The 14,989-nt window shown below is 46.7% G+C and overlaps 1 long non-coding RNA gene across 1 annotated transcript; it reads right to left on the bottom strand.

Moving 5' to 3' along the window:
- Nucleotides 1-5,782: 5,782 nt before the first annotated feature.
- On the bottom strand, nt 5,783-7,233 carry LOC109732653 (uncharacterized). Its single transcript, XR_002225432.4, has 2 exons — nt 6,966-7,233; nt 5,783-6,866 (listed from the first exon to the last, which is right to left on the bottom strand). It is a non-coding gene; the product is annotated as an uncharacterized lncRNA (long non-coding RNA).
- Nucleotides 7,234-14,989: the final 7,756 nt, after the last annotated feature.

Consider the following 14,989-nt stretch of genomic DNA (forward strand, 5'->3'; position numbering starts at 1 on the left):
GGAATTACCTATTTGCCGCACGTTGCGGCAAAGTGTCCACGAATCGCACAAGGATTTGCCGCACGTTGCGACTAGCGAGGGCCGGCCCATCTTTAGTGTACCTGCATGTTTTGGGATCCTTCTAGAGCGTTTCCAGCCAGTTCTTACTAGTTTTGGGAACCATCTAGATGTTGGAAATATGCCCTAGAGGCAATAATAAAATGGTTATTATTGTATTTCCTTGTTCATGATAATTGTCTGTTGTTCATGCTATAATTGTATTAACTGGAAACCATAATACATGTGTGAATACATAAACCACAACATGTCCCTAGTAAACCTCTAGTTGACTAGCTCGTTGATTAATAGATGGTTATGGTTTCCTGACCATGGACATTGGATGTCATTAATAACGGGATCACATCATTAGGAGAATGATGTGATGGACAAGACCCAATCCTAAGCATAGCACAAGATCGTGTAGTTCGTTTGCTAGAGCTTTTCTAATGTCAAGTATCATTTCCTTAGACCATGAGATTGTGCAACTCCCGGATACCGTAGGAATGCTTTGGGTGTACCAAACGTCACAACGTAACTGGGTGGCTATAAAGGTGCACTACAGATATCTCCGAAAGTGTCTGTTGGGTTGGCACGAATCGAGACTGGAATTTGTCACTCCGTATGACGGAGAGGTATCTCTAGGCCCACTCGGTAATGCATCATCATAATGAGCTCAATGTGACTAAGGAGTTAGCCACGGGCGGTACGAGTAAAGTGACTTGCCGGTAACGAGATTGAACAAGGTATTGGGATACCGACGATCGAATCTCGGGCAAGTAACGTACCGATTGACAAAGGGAATTGTATACGGGATTGATTGAATCCTCGACATCGTGGTCCATCTGATGAGATCATCGTGAAACATGTGGGAGCCAACATGGGTATCCAGATCCCGCTGGTGGTTATTGACCGGAGAGTCGTCTCGGTCATGTCTGCATGTCTCCCGAAACCGTAGGGTCTACACACTTAAGGTTCAGTGACGCTAGAGTTGTAGAGATATTAGTATGCGGTTAATGGAAAGTTGTTCGGAGTCCCGGATGAGATCCCGGACGTCACGAGGAGTTCCGGAATGGTCCGGAGGTAAAGATTTATATATGGGAAGTCCTATTTTGGCCACCGGAAATTGTTCGGGATTTTTCGGTATTGTACCGGGAAGGTTCTAGAAGGTTCTGAAGTGGGGCCCACCTGCATGGGGGGACCCACATGAACGTGGGTAGTGGGGGCAAGGCCCCACACCCCTGGTCAAGGCGCACCAAGATCCCACCTTAGAAGGAATAAGATCATATCCCGAAGGGATAAGATCAAGATCCCTAAAAAAGGGGGATAACAATCGGTGAGGAAGGGAAATGATGGGATTTCCTTCCCCCACCTTTGCCAACGCCCCAATGGACTTGGAGGGCAAGAAACCAGCCCCCTCCACCCCTATATATAGTGGGGAGGCCCATGGGAGCAGCACCCCAAGCCCTGGCGCCTCCCTCCCTCCCGTGACACCTCTTCCTCCCCGCTTGCGCTTGGCGAAGCCCTGCCGGGATCCCGCTACTTCCACCACCGCGCCGTCGTGCTGCTGAATCTCCATCAACTTCTCCTCCCCCCTTGCTGGATAAGAAGGAGGAGACGTCCCCGCTCCGTACGTGTGTTGAATGCGGAGGTGCCGTCCGTTCGGCGCTAGGATCATCGGTGATTTGGATCACGACGAGTACGACTCCATCAACCCCGTTCTCTTGAACGCTTCCGCGCGCGATCTACAAGGGTATGTAGATGCACTCCCCTCTCTCTCGTTACTAGATGACTCCATAGATTGATCTTGGTGATACGTAGAAAATTTTAAATTTCTGCTACGTTCCCCAACAGTGGCATCATGAGCCAGGTTTATGCGTAGATTCTATGCACGAGTAGAACACAAAGTAGTTGTGGACGACGATTTGTTCAATTTGCTTACCGTTACTAGTCTTATCTTGATTCGGCGGCATTGTGGGATGAAGCGGCCCGGACCGACCTTACACGTACTCTTACGTGAGACAGGTTCCACCGACTGACATGCACTTGATGCATAAGGTGGCTAGCGGGTGTCTGTCTCTCCCACTTTAGTCGGATCGGATTCGATGAAAAGGGTCCTTATGAAGGGTAAATAGCAATTGGCATATCACCGTTGTGGCTTTTGCATAGGTAAGAAACGTTCTTGCTAGAAACCCATAGCAGCCACGTAAAACATGCAACAACAATTAGAGGACGTCTAACTTGTTTTTGCAGGGTATGCTATGTGATGTGATATGGCCAAAAGGATGTGATGTATGAGATTGATCATGTTCTTGTAATAGGAATCACGACTTGCATGTCGATGAGTATGACAACCGGCAGGAGCCATAGGAGTTGTCTTAATTTATTGTATGACCTGCGTGTCAATGAAAAACGCCATGTAATTACTTTACTTTATTGCTAACCGTTAGCCATAGTAGTAGAAGTAATAGTTGGCGAGACAACTTCATGAAGACACGATGATGGAGATCATGGTGTCATGCCGATGACGAAGGTGATCATGCCGCGCCTCGAAGATGGAGATCAAAAGGCGCAAGATGATATTGGCCATATCATGTCACTTTATGATTTGCATGTGATGTTTGTCATGTTTACATCTTATTTGCTTAGAACGAGGTAGCATAAATAAGATGATCCCTCACTAAAATTTCAAGAGATGTGTTTCCCCTAACTGTACACCGTTGCGAAGGTTCGTTGTTTCAAAGCACCACGTGATGATCGGGTGTGATAGATTCTAACGTTCGCATACAACGGGTGTTGACGAGCCTAGCCTGTACAGACATGGCCTCGGAACACAAGCAAAACACTTAGGTTGACTTGACGATCCTAGCATGTACAGACATGGCCTCGGAACACAAGAGACCGAAAGGTCGAACATGAGTCGTATAGTAGATACGATCAACATGGAGATGTTCACCGATGATGACTAGTCCGTCTCACGTGATGATCGGACACGGCCTAGTCGATTCGGATCATGTATCACTTAGATGACTAGAGGGATGTCTATCTAAGTGAGAGTTCATTAAATAATCAGATAAACTTAATTATCATGAACATAGTCAAAAGGTCTTTGCAAATAATGTCGTAGCTTACGCTTTAGTTCTACTAAGATATGTTCCTAGAGAAAATTTAGTTGAAAGTTGATAGTAGCAATTATGCGGACTGGGTCCGTAAACTGAGGATTGTCCTCATTGCTGCACAGAAGGCTTATGTCCTTAATGCACCGCTCGGTGTGCTGAACCTCGAGCGTCGTCTGTAGATGTTATAAAATATCTGACATACACGTTTTGATGACTACGTGATAGTTCAGTGTGTGATGCTAACGGTTTAAAATTGTGGCACCAAAGACGGTTTTGAAACGTCGCAGAACATATGAAATGTTCCAAAGACTAAAATTGGGAAATTCAAAATTTGTTCGCGTGCAAAAGTTGTTCCTGTTTATTTTTTTTTGGAATTTAGAAAATGTTCATGTTTTCGTAAAATTGTTCCTGTTCAGTTTTTTTGGTAGTTTAGAAAATGTTCCATTTTTAAAAAATGTTCGCTTCTCCAAAATTCATTTGCGTGTCTAAATATGTTTGAGTTATCTCTAAATTCTTAACAATTTTGACAAATGTCCCTGTTTAGTAAAGCATTGACGTTTTATTTTTGAAAAAAAAATTCGTTCGAGTTTAAAAAAATATTCGGATCGGCGTTTGAGTTTCTTAAGTATTGCGCTGTACTGTAATCAGCGAAGGTGACTAGCCCAACTGGTTAGAATCTTATGCTCTCGGGCAGCCGGTCCTGGGTTCGAACCGCGGCAGCGCAGCATTTTTTTATTCCAGTGTTATGTACTTGTCGCTAGCGAGATAGGCCCACTAAGCTCGCGAACGAGTAGCCCTATGTGAACGCCCAGCAAATTGACGCAAAATGCGGCGCATGGGACCTCTCGGCGCGCGCCGCACAGGGACAGCCTCCCGGCGGGCCGGCCCGTTATCACGCTGGAAATTGTCCAAAAATCAAAAAATCGAGCGAGAGATCGAACCTGCACCTCACGCTGGTAAGCGCTTGTCCCTAGCCAAACGACCTGATGACTTATAATGGCCAGTTACGAAACGCGAGTTATAAGAACGATCAAAGGCGACTAGTTTACAGTGAATTTGCCCAAACTTTTTTTATTTTGTGAACAAGTTTTTTTGAGAACGGAAACATTTAAAAAAAATTGAAAGTGCGAACATTATTAAAAACTCTCTGAAACTTTTTTGAATTTCTGTCCAAATTTTAAAAGAAACAGAACGTTTTTTCGAGATCGTGAACAAATTTCGTAAATGGAAATTGAATTTGTGAACAAAATTTTGGACAACGAATATTTTTTGAAATTTCTGAACTGTTTTTAATTTTGAAATAAATTTTGTAGATAGGGAAAAAAAATTAAATTATGAAAAAATTGAAACCGCGAACAATTTGTGAAATTCACAAACATTTTTTGAATTTTGCGAACAAATTTTGAAAGTGAGAACATATTTTGAAATTCCGAACAAAAGTTGAAATTCTTGTTCAAGTTTGAAAACAAATGGACTTGAAAAAGAAAAAAGAAAAAATAAAAAAAATGGGAAACAAGAATTTTAAAAATAGACAAAATGAAAAAAATAAAGAAAAAGTGTGTTCGGATTCATAGGATCATAATAGTATTCTCATAACAGTTCGCCCTATTTAGGCGCGACGCAATGTTCCCAAACTCAAGAAAACAAAAAAAGAGCACGACCGGCCCTAGTTTGTCCCTAACCTGTATCCATGTTCCACAACCCACCACCAGCCGCCCCACGTCCTTCGGCGATGTGCAGCCCCTCCTCGTCCTGAACCCCGCCTCCTACCGCCGCGCACCGCCCCTCCTCGTCCCAAGCCCCACCTCCTCAGCTGCGCCGCCACGCATCCCCGCCTCCTACGCCGCGTCGCCATGCATCCTCACCCCCGCAACCCCACTCCTCAGTTTTCCGCCTGCCCAAATGTGCGACGGAACGGGGTGTTCCATTGCCCATCTTGGGATGCCGCGGAGACCAGGAGCGTCGGGTCCGCGTAGATAGCGAACAGACTAGAGAAGCTCGCCCTAAATGGCTCGCCACCCATCCAAGGGTCCAGCCAAAATTGGGTTCCTTCCCCATTTTCAATAGTGAAAGAGACCCTAGACGAATATCCTCCTTAATCCGTTGGATGGATCTTCAAAACTGAAAACCCCCGAGCAGAATGCCAGGTGGGGCTCACCCCTAAGGTATTTCGCTCAAAGAAGCTGCAGCCACAGACCGCCCTCGCCTCGCAAGATCCATCACACCCATCACATCATTAGGGCGGTGTTCATGCGCCCGGAGGCCATAATAACCTCGATGGAGATAGCCAACAGGAACCGGAAGTCAAAGGAGCGTAGCTGGCCCTCCGCCACAACTCGTCCTCCTAGTTGTCGTCACACGGTTCAAAGAGCCAAGGGCATGGGTCACTGGAGGGAGCAACGCCTTACAGAGCAGCGCCTTACATACATGGGTACAGAATTTGTTTAGAGGAGCAGGTAGCACGGTGGCGATTTGGTTGGCTTTCTCCTCCATGGCAGCCTCTCGGCGAGCAACTCCCTCTCACACGTCTTTCCTCCTCCACGGCATGCTGCCGCCACGGATCTCGCACGTCTACCCATGTCTGGTGGCGCTGAGCTGGAGTTGGGCCGCCGCATATCCCCATCGAGTTGAAAGAATAAAACACATTAGATTACAACATTGTTTGCAGATAGCTTCGAGAATGATACATTGTGAGACGACACCACATAATATTTCATTCCTGACAGAAAAAAGAGAGAAAGGGAAACAATAACGGAAAACTCAATTCGGTGCCCGGGCTTAGATGCTCTCGAAATCTGAACCACACAGCTGCATGGAGATGCACAACAGAGCATGTATTTCTGCACGTATTTGTCCAGTTCAGAAACACTGGCCCACGCATGTCTCGTTCGAATTTATTGCTCCCATCTGCTAACTCACCATCGGCACAGACGGAACTTGACGTTCTAGACCAGCAACTGGAACGTACTGGACCTCTCCCACAGATGGCCACATGCAGAACGCACTATTCCAAGCGACATCGCGTAATATTGATGAATTTTCTTGCCCAAGCCTCTGGTTGTTTGGATACCACGGGCCCAATTGCTTGTGGAATATTTATTGAACTTGCAATTTCATACAAAACTTGTGAAACTTCCAAATCAGACAAACAATAACAGCCCTGAGAAGATAATACAGAAACTGAATCAAATTGATTTCTGCACACAGCCGAGGCTGGGGACTTTTTCTCAAACAGCTACTAAGCTGCAAATGGTTCGATCCGCCGATAATGAACTCAACATCCAATTTTTCCTAGCTAACGAATGCAGCATAGGTGAGACAAACCATAACAATCTTCAAAAGAAACACAGGAATTGCATCAACTTATTTCTTCAACCCCAATCTGCTCGAAGCACACAACTGCGCACACCTACAAGCTCTACCAGAGATATCTGTAGCTGAGATGCACACAGGTAAGGATGCCTCACCTCTTGGTCCACCTTCAGAATTCACCTTGCATGTGGTTCAGCTAACTGCGTCGGCGATGCTTTCTTACTCTGCTCCACTCTTGCCTTTGCTCACAGGTACTGGACAGTCTGCCAAGAACTTCAGCGCATGCCGACGTCCCGTTGAACTCGGCCGCCATAGGCAAGTCAGATTCTTTCCCAGCAAGAGGCAGTAGACGGACCGGACCCTGCTGCTCCAAGCTATCTGCAATCCCCGGCGGGAAACCTACCAGTAACACAGCCAACACAATGGAGTGGAACAAAATCGAGGCCAGGCAAAGGGGACGACAATTTTTGCAGGCACTTTGTTCATGGCGGTACTTACCTGTACACCGGATCTTGTAGGAAATCCAGCCCGTCGTCCTCCGCCATTGCCTCGCCGTGGCCTTTCACCGGCGCCGACGCCCTCCATGTGTAGCCAAGACTCTTCAACAAAAATGAGCAGTGGCACCCGACACCAGTCCCCACTCTTCACCTCTCATCCCAGGATTTTGGAACGGGCCGCTGAACACCCATCGCCAAAGTCTGTGCCACGGCTTGGTCAAAAGTCAAAACACGCATCACGGGTTGACAGAATGGGCCACGGATCAGAATCCAACACCGCACGGCGCCGTCTATCCACACCTCGCGCGCTACGCAGTGGCCCCATCGTATGGCCCTGTTCACTCGTGTATTCCCCCAATACGTGATTTTTCCAAGCACCAAGGCTGTCACCTCGTGACTTATTTCCCGAATCCCAAAACAACATTCAATGGCTATGATATCAGATGCATCTAAGCCTGGGCACCAAAATGTCATCTGAGTGCGGCGATTTGGCTCCCGGGCTCATCTGCACCCGCGCTCACGGAAAAAATTAAAAAAATACTAGAAAAATTCAAAAAATTCCAAAAAAAATGCCGGAACAGTAAACTTTTTCACAGACCCCGATTTTGTCTTTTTTGCACAGACTTGCTCAAATGTCCAAACGAGTTGATTTTTGCAGCGCACCTCACGCACCTAATTATCTACCACCCGATTTTTTTTGGATTTTTTCTAGTATTTTTTTTGAATTTTTTGCTGAACAGGTGCATCTGAGCCCGGGCTCTGCGTTGAATTATCGAACAATAACATGCTACACATACGGACATACCAATTTCTACACCAAAGTGTGAGCATTCCTCTTATTTGACTTTGAGTGATCTCTGCAATATATATTGGATTAGCGTGCATAGCCTTCAAAAAGCAACTCACACAAGTCTCGGAGATAAACATGTGTGCTCAAATTATATGTGAACTATGACTTAAAAGGGAAGCTAGCAACCTCCTATTCGACCACCAACCAAAGAGAAAGCCTAAGCGCATAGACATACAATTTACATTTTAACATCAAATATTAGGATGAATCACAAGCGGGATTAATTGTGGATGACCCGACCCTAAAACTTGCTCAAAGCCTTATGTGGCCACCAGTTTATGATTGGTTGTGAAGTGGCCCATTCTTTTAACAGTAAGCATAGGCGTAAAAAGATTACAACAATGAGTTAATATACAGTCTACATCTGAACATAACAAAGTGAGTTTGACGGAAATAAATACCTTGTTGTTGCTGATACATGAATGTTCAGCGCTTGCTATAGTTATCCGATCACCGTCGTCGGACCTTATAAGGCTCAATAAACTTGCCTTCTCGCGTCGACCCTACATAACTCATCAGTCAGAGACTCTCCAATCATAAAAACACAAGAGGAAAAAAGGGCAATGACACTGGAATTCATAAAAATTTAGTGAACCTTCTCAGATTCGTCATTTCCACGGGTGTACATCATAGCGCAGACTGCATACATGTGGAAGAGGAAGCGAGCTTCCCCGCTATTGAGTTTATGTTATTTTGAAGAAGCAATCAGTAAGTATATGAGCAGTGAATGTACTTTCCTGGGAGGGAGGGAGTTTATTATCATGACCAAAATATGAAATGAAACAAAACATATAGTGCTAAATTTCGTAACTGTATTTGGTATTCAGTAAACAAACATCCCTTTTATTGTCCAGATAATAAAATGCACGAGCAGACACGACAAGCAGCAGCTTGTCTTTGATGGAGGCCAGCGAGCAGCTAGATCTCCAAGGTCCGCGTCTGGTGCCTCGCTAAGCAATGCTCCATGGATATCAGCTTTGCCCATGAGTGGGCGAGCATTCTCAGTAAACATTCACCACTTTGCCCATTGAAGAAGAACCAGTGTCGAGGCAACAATTCTCTGTATCTTGCACGGATTGGTTTGTTACAAGTGTACTTTTTTCAACAATTTCTGTCAGAGATCGCTTGCAGCTTCTTGTCCAGTTTAGGAGATTCAATAAAATGCAGCTTTAGAGATCTCTCCGGTATCGGATGAAACTTGGATCCCATGTTTGCTTTTTTTAACATGGCACAAAGGAAAGAAAATAATGAGATGGAGCCTAATTAAACATTTTCAACAAAGTCGCCTAGACCCTCCAAATGTGCGAGGAACCTCAAATCTGTAGAAGTAAAAAAAGAAGACATTGTAAACCGATCTGGATGACATGATACTGAAGGAGATGGAACATACATGGTTTAGCATGTCCAGTGTTCCATCAACTTGCACAAAGATTCACAAATCATTTCCAACTCTTCAATATCAGGTATATCAACATTAGAAGGAATTTCACCTGCTTTTCTTCCTCCCTAAATAAAGTGCAAATTGGAGATTGAAATAAAAGCAATACATATTGGGAACGGGGGTAAGAACTATCCATCAATCGAGAAATACTGCAATCATCAAATAGTGCAGACATCAATTTATTCAGGAGAATTTCATGTAGTTAACGCTAGTTTCATCCCATTTTTAAGCAAACAGAAAAAATAGCGAACATACCTCTAGTATTACAGCTGACATACCAGGTCTCCAGTATGCAAGCACAAGATTTCGTTGGGTCTGGCGCCACAAACATCTTGATGGTAGCGTCTCGCGGCCTGGTTTTTTGGTGCAAAAAACGCATGAATGGAGTAAGGATTTTGTTGATGCTGCTTCACATGCCGTCGAGGAGGAACACCATGGGCCATGGCGACGGTGCCCATGTCGGACGGCATGATGCTAGACATGACGAGGACAAGGCCATGCCATCAAGGAATAGCGTGGGACCAGTGCGGGCGGCGGCAACGGCGCATTCGCAGGTGACAATGTAGGACAGTAGGAGATATTTTTTTCGCCCTAATAGACCGTAAGTCCGTGGATGGTGGAGAAGAAACGGCGCCGATAGGTGGAGCGGGTGGTTTTCCGCGGTTTTTATGTGCGTGCATGGGCGTGGCTGGTTGGCAAGGAAGGGTTCGACCTGCAAAAGGGAGATGGGATGTGGGAGGTGGTTTTTGTTCTGAGAATCACCGGGGGAGGAGTCCCTCCACCTGAATATATTGCTCAAAGTGACCATAATGTCAGGAGAGTGATCCAGTTTATAAGAAAACCAGATCAAAAACCTTAACAAATTGACCCTGTTTATTAGGAAAACCGAGCCAAAAACCAGACAAGTAACAAGTGTTACAAGAAAAGGAGAGGAACAGGACGCCCAACATAAGGCAAGACCTAGCTAGCATACTAACAGGACCAGGTAGATGAGGGGTGCGTCGAGGGATCACAATACGAAGATTCTACAACCAGCCTAACGCACCGCACCGGCGTGCGTATCAAACCCCACGGCACAACAGAGGAGCATCCACAATCAACGAGTGCCAAAGCTTAACACGAACCTTGTGCCAAAGCTTAACATGAACCTTGATTGAGCGCTCCGCCACGAAAGTTCAAGACGATTAGCAAGTCGGGGAGGCGTCATTATGTCGTCATTGAGCAAAGGTGAACCAAGACGAGACCAAGAGCCCGAAGCTCGCCTCAACAGAACAGGGTCATGAGCATGCATAGTAGCAGGCCGGAGACCACACGTAGGACAGCCGAAGAGAAACAACTGAAGAAGAACACACCACCCTCGGTCCTGAGCAGGCCGCACCACCAAATGCACCACCCACAACCACACACAACAACAACAACCGTTGTTTGGGTCTCCAAGACGACGCCTCCAAGAAGGTAGTGTTGTCGAGCACACAACACCGTCATCCGATCCGGCAAGCCCGATCTTGAGTTTTTACCCGGAGACCACAAACAAAGAACTGTAGGTGTTGTAGCCCCACGACGGCACCTCCTACGAGGAAAACAACGTCCGTAGACGCCGCTACCGCCAGCATCAATAGAGCCGATGTAGGGTTCTCACCCGGAGTTTGAGCACATCCCTACAGCAAGACGGCAGCCGACCACCACCGCCGTCGAACCCTCCATCGATGAAGAAGCACGACCAACCGCCTCAGCCAGCTGCACCTCGCGGAGACCACTGACGGCCAAACTCAACACTAGACGCCAGATCCACCAAAGGCCGACCGGACGCAGAGCCACCGGACGCAACGCGAGCCACCGTGCCCCACCAAGCACCATGCCGGCAAAGAGCAGAGGGGCGCTGCCCGAGGCCAAGAACCACCATGGTTCCGGGTTGCAGCCATACATCAGGCACGCCGACGCGCCCACGCGCACCACCGCACGCCTGCCGGAGGCCAGATCCGAAGCGCCCGCAGTGCAAACTGAAGGCGGGGGGGGGGGGATCGAACCTTGCTGTTGCAGCACCTCCACCGCCCACCACCCCTCCTCCACGCACCCATCCCCCGCCTACAACACACAGCCTAGCTTCCAGCAGCGAGCCGCCACCTCGTTGCTGAGCAGCAGCCACCACCGCGCCAGATCGAAGTGGCACTGCGCCTGGAGCTCCGACCCACTTGGTCGGCGAGCACCAGCACCAGCCCCGGCCACGTGCAGCGAGACCCACGAGCCACCAGCCCCGCGCCGACGCCTGTAGCCGGACGCACGCACGGATCCAGGTACCAGGCCAGATCCACCGCGGGGAAGCAGCCAAGGACGCACGGATCTGGCCCGTCCGCGTCGGTCACCGCCGGCCACGCATCCAACTCGGTCGCTGGCACTCCCACCACTCCCGCAGGAGGCAGGTGAGTGCAGCTCGCACGCACCAGCGTCGCCGCCACGAATGGCGCATCTCGCGCCCACGCCCAGCGAAGCGTCCACCGTGGATCTCCCCATGCTGCCTTCGGAGACGGGGCCGCCGCCACCGCGGCCGAGCCGGCGGCAGCGGTGGAGAGGAGGGCGCCGACGGAGGGGGACCGACGGCTGCGAGCTTGGTCTCCCCCGAGTCGCCCGGTGGGAGCGACGCGAGGGTCATAGGAAACCCTTGTGCAAATTAAAGATGATTGATTCTGGGAGGTGGGGTTTTCTTTCAATCCTTTTATCGCTAGCGAGAGGGAAAGAAATCGATGGGACAAAAAAGTCGATGGGATCGGTGGAAGGGGCACTTAGGGCATCTCCAACAGTTGTAAGATAGGTGTTGGTAAATTTGCCACGTAGGACATAGTGATGATGTGACATGTAATAAATGTGAAGAGAGAGCAAAGTTGTATGTGGATTAACCAACAACCTTTGCACAAGATCCAAGGTGAAATAGAGAGCAATCTCATTTATTTTCTCACCATCTATTGGATAACTTAGATACAACCTATTGGAGTAGTTGTATGATAACTTGTTGGTTGATGACATGAACATTTTACCAACAAGACTAAGAGCATCTCCGCTCGTTCGGCCCCCCAGTGCACCCGACGAGTGCATTTTGGCGTTTGCGCCGGCTGGTTTTTCGCCCTGGGGTCAATCGAGTTCCCAGCCATACCTCCAGGTTTCGGCCCCCAAACGCCGAAAAAATCAAAGTTGTCTTTCCCGCTCTCTTTCACCGCTGGCTCCGCCTCCTCCTCCGCCTGTTCTTCCTCCTCCTCCACCTCCTTCTCGACGTCGTCGAGCTCGTTGATGTCGCTTGAAGCTATGTCGGTATTTCCCCAAAAGGAAGGGATGATACAGCACAACGGCGGTAGGTATTTCCCTCAGATATGAAACCAAGGTTATTGAACCAGTAGGAGAACCAAGAAACACAACGTAAACAGCCCCTGCACACAAATAACAACACCTCACAACCCGATGTGTTAAAGGGGTTGTCAATCCCTTTCGGGTAACGGCGACAGAAACGGTGCGTGGACGGGAGAAAGTTGTAATAGATTGAATAAATAGATTGCAAATAAAATAAGACGTAGCAAGGTATTTTTGTATTTTTGGTTAGGCCAGAAAATAAATGCAAGGAAAAAGTAGATCGCAAAGGAAAATATATGAGAAAGAAGACCCGGGGGCCGTAGGTTTCACTAGTGGCTTCTCTCGAGAAAAAATAGCAAACGGTGGGGTAAACAAATTACTATTGGGTAATTGATAGAACTTCAAATAATTATGACGATATCCAGGCAATGATCATTATGTAGGCATCACGTCCAACATTAGTAGACCGACTCCTGCCTGCTTCTACTACTATTACTCCACACATCGACCGCTATCCAGCATGCATCTAGTGTATTGAGTTCATGGAAAAATGGGGTAATGCAATAAGAACGATGACATGATGTAGACAAGATCTATCTATGTAGAGATAGACCCCATCGTTTTATCCTTAGTAGCAACGATACATACGTGTCGTTTTCCTTTCTTTCACTGGGATCAAGCACCGTAATATCGAACCCACTACAAAGCACCTCTTCCCATTGCAAGATAAATAGATCAAGTTGGCCAAACAAAACCCAAATATCGGAGAAGAAATACGAGGCTATAAGAGATCAAAGAAACTCAAATAACTTTCATGGACATAAAAAGATATAACTGATCATAAACTCGAAGTTCATCAGATCCCAACAAACACACCGCAAAAGTGTTACATCATATGGATCTCCAAGACACCATTGTATTGAGAATTCAACGAGAGAGAGGAAGCCATCTAGCTACTACTACGGACCCGAAGGTCTACAAAGAACTACTCACGCATCATTGGAGAGGCACCAATGAAGGTGATGAACCCCATCCGAGATGGTGTCTAGATTGGATCTGGTGGTTCTGGACTCTACGACGGCTGGATGAATATTTCGTCGATCCCTTTAGGGTTTCTGGAATATTGGGGTATTTATAGAGCAAAGAGGCGGTCCAGGGGTGGTGGGTTGTGCCTCCCTCGGGGCACCCCCCAGGCGCAGCCTGGGCCCATTGTGTTCCTTCTGGCCCATAAAAAATCATCGTGGAGTTTCGTGGCATTTGGACTCCGTCTGATATTGGTTTCCTGCGATGTAAAAAATATGGAAAAACAACAACTGGCACCTGGCACTATGTCAGTAGGTTAGTACCAAAACATGATATAAAATGACTATAAAATGATTATAAAACATCCAAGATTGATAATATAACAGCATGGAACAATAAAAAATTATAGATACGTTGGAGACGTATCAGCATCCCCAAGCTTAACTCCTACTCGTCCTCGAGTAGGTAAGTGATAAAAACAGAATTTTTGATGTGGAATGCTTAAAGGAAATGTGCCCTAGAGGCAATAATAAAGTTGTTATTTATATTTCCTTATATCATGATAAATGTTTATTATTCATGCTAGAATTTTATTAACCGGAAACTTAGTACATGTGTGAATACATAGACAAACAGAGTGTCCCTAGTATGCCTCTACTTGACTAGCTTGTTTATCAAAGATGGTTATGTTTCCTAGCCATAGACATGTGTTGTCATTTGATGAACGGGATCACATCATTAGAGAATAATGTGATGGACAAGACCCATCTGTTAGCTTAGCACTATGATCGTTTAGTTTGTTGCTATTGCTTTCATCATGACTTATACATGTTCCTCTGACTATGAGAATACCGGAGGAACACTTAGTGTGCTATCAAACGTAACAACATAACTGGGTGATTATAAAGATGCTCTACAGGTGTCTCCGATGGTGTTTGTTGAGTTGGCATAGATCGAGATTAGGATTTGTCACTCCGATTGTCGGAGAGGTATCTCTGGGCCCTCTCGGTAATGCACATCACTATAAGCCTTGCAAGCAATGTGACTAATAAGTTAGTTGCGGGATGATGCATTATGGAACGAGTAAGGAGACTTGCCGGTAACGAGATTGAACTAGGTATAGTGATACCGGCGATCGAATCTCGGGCAAGTAACATACCGATGACAAAGGGAACAACGTATGTTGTTATGCGGTTTGACCGATAAAGATCTTCATAGAATATATGGGAGCCAATATGAGCATCCAGGTTCCGCTATTGGTTATTGACCGGAGATGAGTCTCGGTCATGTCTACATAGTTCTCGAACCCGTAGGGTCCGCGCGCTTAACGTTTGATGATGATCGGTATTATGAGTTTATGTGTTTTGATGTA

The sequence above is a fragment of the Aegilops tauschii genome, chromosome 3 (genome assembly GCF_002575655.3).
Source record: "Aegilops tauschii subsp. strangulata cultivar AL8/78 chromosome 3, Aet v6.0, whole genome shotgun sequence".
In the NCBI taxonomy this organism is placed as follows: Eukaryota; Viridiplantae; Streptophyta; class Magnoliopsida; order Poales; family Poaceae; genus Aegilops; species Aegilops tauschii.